At 43.9% G+C, this 6000-nt stretch overlaps 1 long non-coding RNA gene across 1 annotated transcript in view; it reads left to right on the forward strand.

Moving 5' to 3' along the window:
• Positions 1-5663, forward strand: part of LOC128351290 (uncharacterized) — a 96954-nt gene extending 91291 nt beyond the window's left edge. The window contains exons 2-3 of the long non-coding RNA XR_008319692.1: positions 5272-5450; positions 5543-5663. This is a non-coding gene — a long non-coding RNA (uncharacterized LOC128351290). The remainder of the gene's footprint in view (positions 1-5271; positions 5451-5542) is intronic.
• Positions 5664-6000: the final 337 nt, after the last annotated feature.

Here is a 6000-nt window from a genome sequence, read left to right on the forward strand (position 1 = left end):
AGCTCTGCTCTGGTCCTCTTCAGTGGACCGACCCTCTCATGAGAGGGCTAATCCCTGGCCAGAAAGCCGGCAAGGTGGCAGGAGTGTGCTTGGGTGTTCCTGCACTGCTTTGCCGAGGTCTGCCATCCTAACAGCATCCTTGGTCACAATGGACCAGACCCCAGGATCCTTAGCCCTCCCTCCTAGACACATTCCCTCCTAGGAAGTCATCCTTATCCCTTCCCGGAGTAACAGAAAAATAGTGCCCCTCTGCATCTCCCCAAACTTGCACCAGCTTGGCTCTTCTATGTGGGGTTTCCTTCTTGTGCAGCTTCTCCAAAGCTGCTGCAGGTGCTGCTGCTGCTACTACGACAACGACAAATATTTATATGCCGCTCTTCAACCAAAGTTCTCAAAGCGTTGAAATAGGAAAATACATAAATAAGATGGTTGCCTGTCATCAAAGGGCTCACTATCTAAAAAAGCTGTATATTCTTCCACCTCTTTCTCTTGTTTGCAGTGAGATCCTAATGATGAGTGCTCAGAAGTAAGGCCTATGTGGTCCCAAGAGACTTAATTCCTCAATAGTGTGTTTAGGATTAATTTGCTTTATGGACTTGTATTCTTCTTGCTCCTTCTAATTTATTTCAATCTGGCCTGTTATCTCACATACTGCACTGCTGATACATTAGCTTTAGTTACAGCTCCCTGAACACTGAGCCTTATGCCAGCTGCCTCCTTCCAAATGCACAACCCAGCCAGTGTCACTGTTAAAAGGTTGGAAAACCCAATAAAAACGAGAGGGGGTATACACAAGGCAATGGCGAATCAAATACTGAAACAATATCACCTCGATGTATTAAAAGAAGTGAAAATGTTATTTGCCCTGAGCTATTGTTCAAATATAGTAAACAAAGGGGGAGAAATGCAACCAACAATCTAGTACCATCTAGTGGTTAACAAAGAAGGAAAGGAAAATGACATTTCTATTAAAAAGGAACTCTTAGGAGAGAAAGCTCCAGCAATTGGCAGCTGTAATGTTAGGCCACTGACCAAAGACTGAGGAAGTAATATCATTGTCAGTATTATCAATATGAGCAAGGCTTGCTGGGACATAACCCGTAGAGGAGAGGATAGGGTGCCAATCCCTACGTACCATGGGAGACTGAACGGAAGTCCTATTGAAATTCAGTAGTTCTTTAGAGGAGCTAAAGAAACTTAGAGGCTATTCACACGATTGCAGAAAATTGGGCTAGCCGCCACTAGCCCAATTTTCTGCAATCGTGTGAACCACCGGGCTCAGCTACGAGCCCGGTGGTTCTAGAGCGGGTAACCCGCTCAAGTACCCCTCCCCTAAAACCGAGTTTGCGGAGCGAGCACTCTGCAAACCCGTTTTTTAAATTGTGAGTAGCCGCGGCACGGCTCCGCGGCACCGCTACTCATGAGGATACCCCCAGAGGGGAGGCAAAAAGCCGCCTCCCAGCTCCGGGGGTCTTGCCAGCATGCCCTGCGTGCTTGTGCAGGGCATGCTGGAGCTTCCGGGGGCCGATTGGCCCCCGCTCCCCCCAGCCCCTTCCGGCTCCGTCATGGAGCCGGCAATCATGTGGGCGGCTGATTTGGCCACCCAGGGCTCCCGCTCTGATCGTCTGCGGGGAGAGTGGGCTTAGACCGCTCTCCCTGCTCAGCTCATCAAACCGGGTCTCACTGATCGTGAGACCCAGCTCTTAGTCTGGATGTCAGTCTCTGAATGATGGCTGGTGATCTTTATGGGATGCTGGCTGGATGAGAAGTGGCCCCTCAAGGACTTCAGTTTGGGGCTGGCCCCTCTCCAGACAAGCTGCTCCCAGTGGGAGACAACATCTGCTTCAACCCACATGAAGCTTGGGAAGGAGATATCATGTTCCCCATGCTGAAAACATTTGCCATTCCTGGATTTAAAAAAACCTGTACGCCAGCATAGCGTAGTGGTTAGATTGTTGGAATAGGAGCGGGAAGACCTGAGTTCGAATCCCCATTCAACCATGAAACTCACTGGGTGACTCTGGGCCGGTCATGTATCTCTCAGCCTAACCTACCTCACAGGGTTGTTGTGAAGATAAACATAGCCATGTACATTGCTCTGAGCTCCTCAGAGGAACAGCGGGATAGAAATATTAAATAAATAAATAAATAAATGATCTCACAGATCTTAAAAACAACAACAAAGACATAACGATAGAACCTATGTTTAGAGCTTAGGCCACATTTCCCTGACACCTCTAATCTAATTTGCGACTTTCCTCCTCAAATCCCCTGGAACCTCGGATTAACATTCTGGCATAATTTACCTAAAATCATCCCTTTTATGCCAACTGCTGCTTACATCATACTTATTCAAGTAAGTTTAATTAACAAAGTTCCAAAAAACAGCAGGCTTTACATTTCCCTCCCACATAACATCAAACTAGCCCTGTACCCACCATACTCTTATGATGGTTTAACAAACTGTGGGACAGTTAAGATAATTGCTCCACCCACAATGGCCCATTGCATGAAGAGGAATGTGGACATGCCACTACCCCCTGCTTCCGCATAGTCATGTGAGGGCAGAAAATTGAAACTAGCCCTGATCACGTGGTTGATATACTACCGTAATGAAGTGTACCAACCATGTGATTAGGGACAGTTTGGAGGTTTCACTGTCCCATGACTATCTTCACTGTTCTTTTTGTGTGATGGGCTGCTACAGGTGGAGTGTATCGTCCAGATCAATCCATTGTGATGTGCGACAAAATATTATTTGCCATAATCCACTATAAACCACGCCTGCATAATGCCCATAGAAATGAATAAGAGTTCAATTCAGCATGAATGCTGGCCTCTCCTTTTTTCCATTTGGCTTGCACACAGGGACAGTTTCCAAGAAGATTTTATTTGTGTCTATTATCTTATTTCCCCCCCACCCCGCCCTCTAGATATTATTCTGCAAATTCTGTCTCTGGAGACTGTATAAAATAAAAAATCAGATATCAATATTCCTGTGTGGAGGAGATGTTACAATTTATTTCACACCTTTTGTATTATTCTGAGTAAACAGGTATCCACCACATCTATTTGTGATCATATTTAATGGACATGTGATGGCCCTGAAGAATGGAAGTTACAAAGTTATACTTCCAGCTTTACTGCAGTTAAAGGGAAAGACAAGCCCTATTCACACATTATGTTCAATGCATATAATATCTGTGTACAAAATACATACAGATCTGTGTACAGTGTACATACAGATCTATATGCATGGACAGTTATTCTCACAATATGTTCAACTCATGTACACTACTACACTTTCGATCTACCTGCATTTGAATGGCTCGAACTGAAGTTTACTTTTAAAATGAACACATATACACTCACACAAACCCTATTCAGACATTGAGGCTTTTCTCACGCATAGCCTAACCCTGGCTAGAGACACTCAGCCTGGGTTAAGCTGCACATGAGAAGCCCCGGGATCATGTCTGATCCTGGCAGGGCAGCGCTGCCTAGCCCCGCTGTTTACCCTGGCTGTTAGCTGAGGTTAAGGGAGTGAGCGCTCCCTTAGCCTGGGCTAACTGCTCGTGTGTTCACTGGGGCTATGTTTAGCCCCAGTGGACACAGAGATGGGCACCTAGAGCGCCCGTCTCTTGGGGGAATCACAGAGTTCCAACAACAACGTTAGATCACATTTGAATCCAACTTTTTGGAACTCATTCATGGAGTTCCAACAAGTTCTAGCCCCGGATCCCTCCTCCCCACACTGTCCTTCATGGAGCAGGGCTCTAATTTGAAAGCATGTTTTGTGCTCCCAACAAGAAAACTTGGTCATCTGTGGGGAAGGTAAGTTTATCAAGTCTCCCCCACTCACTTGCCCCTCACCCCCCCCGCCCAGTCATGAGAATGACCTCATTGAGTGTACAAATGTCTGTACACTTGTACATGTGATTGTGTGAATAGCTGTACCTGCATTCTTGTTAAAAGTGAATCTGGGTACAGGTCCCTCAAATGCATGGTACATATAGGAAGTGTATGGCTATATCTGTGTTCAACATAACATGTGAATAACTTTACCTGTGTACAGATCTGTTCTTGTGTACACTGTACATTGTATGAGGGTTTAACGTAATGTGTAAATAGAGCTACAAAACTATGTACATGTAACACTTATTTGCAAGTTCAAAGTAATGTCTCAATAGGGCCTTAGTCACAGATAAATCTGTTAAAAGTTATTTGTGTTTTTTTCCTGATCGCCCTTAGCAGTGCCATCTTAAGAATGTTCTCTGCTAACTAGGCAAAGAGGCACCTTTCGAAGTGGTGATTCTCCTATATTTGGTAGAGCACAATCAGTCCTATTCTTTCTCAGCACAGCATCCCTACAGTGGAGAGGAAGCCATATCTTTAAAATTCTTTGTAAACCGCTTTGAGAACTTTATCATTGAAAAGCAGTATATAAATAATAATAATAGTATGAAAACAGTCTTGCTGAATCATGGGTCTAGTCCAGCATCCGGTTTCCAACAGCTGCTAACCAGATGGCAAACCCACAAGCAGGACGTGAAGGACCAGCCTTCCCCTGTTACTTGTCACCATCCTCAGCAATTACTAGGGTAGGAGGCAGTGAATGGGGAAGGAGGAAAACTCCTCAAACTTAGCTGCTGTTTACCACATGATCATGGAAGAAGCCCCCACCCTTGTTTTCCCCTTACAAATGATCAAATATAGGGAGTGTGCACAGCTCCGGAATAAGGGTAGGAGGTGTCTCCTACTCTAGTAATCTTTATGTGAACTGCCCTAGAGATTGATTGCCTATCATGGTTGGCAGCCATTGGAAGACCTCTTCTCCATGAATAATGTCTCCAAATATTTTGAAGCAATAAAATGTCCCTTTAATGAAAGAATGCACACTGAATATCAGAGAATAGAACATCATATTGTTTTCAGTAGAGAACACTGTGTCGTTTCTTCACCTCCACAATTAAATCTGCTCTAACTCTGCTTTTGTTTGCATAGCAAAATGAGCACATCCAAGTTTCCTGGATTGCTTCTTTGTTTGAACCAGTCAAATCAAAATATTCTTCATGGGAGGTTGACTTGGTATTTGGGATGCTGATCTAAAATGTTTTCATTTCGCTGACTCCCTCAGGGAACTTCTGCCCTAGCTAATAATCTTTTCTTAGCTTGGATTTCCAGGCCTTCAAAGCTTATTAGAACAGACAAATCTCTGTTTATATAAGATTCTAAAGGAATCTCTGTTTTTCACCCTCTGGTGTAACACAGCTGAAATAGGGAGTCCAGATCCTCAGAGCACTCAGCCAGAAGGGGCATGATTGAAATGAAGGTGCTTTAAGCTGGCGGAACATCATGAGGATTGTAGCCTGCACTACTTTTATATCTACAAATGTTAACCCAAATGACATTTCCATCCCAAGAAAATGTCTGACTACCTTTTTGTAAAGGTGCGTATTTACAGATACAGAAAGAACCTTTAGGGAAAGTTTCTGAAGATTGTGTAGTCTTCCTTGCTTGATTGCTTTCTCCTCTCTTGTAGATATCCACAAAAGGCCAACAGATCCTCCAACCCCTCCTCTTTCTGAAAATGTTCCTGTGGGGCATTCCTATGTCATGAAAGTCCCCTCATCCATGAAATACACAACCAGCGCTCAATTGAAATATGATGAGGTTCGAAAATAAGAAAGCATCTAATGGCACCTTAAAGATAAACAAAGTTATTCTAGTATAAGCTTTCACTCCTGCAATTTTTACCATTTGAGATGGTAAAATTTTACAATTTTGTAAGTTTTTCTCCTTCTCCATACCTTTCTGTCTGTGTGTCTGTATATACAAACGTACGCATACACTTGCCAATTGCCAGTTGGGGATACACACTTCATACATATGATGGAGTGGACTGAGGTCCACAGCAGCTTATGCATCAATGTGTTAGTCTTTAAGATACTGCTAAGACTCTTTGATGTTTTTGCTACAACAAATTTACATGGCTATTCC

This window comes from Hemicordylus capensis, chromosome 3 (genome assembly GCF_027244095.1).
Source record: "Hemicordylus capensis ecotype Gifberg chromosome 3, rHemCap1.1.pri, whole genome shotgun sequence".
Classification (NCBI taxonomy): Eukaryota; Metazoa; Chordata; class Lepidosauria; order Squamata; family Cordylidae; genus Hemicordylus; species Hemicordylus capensis.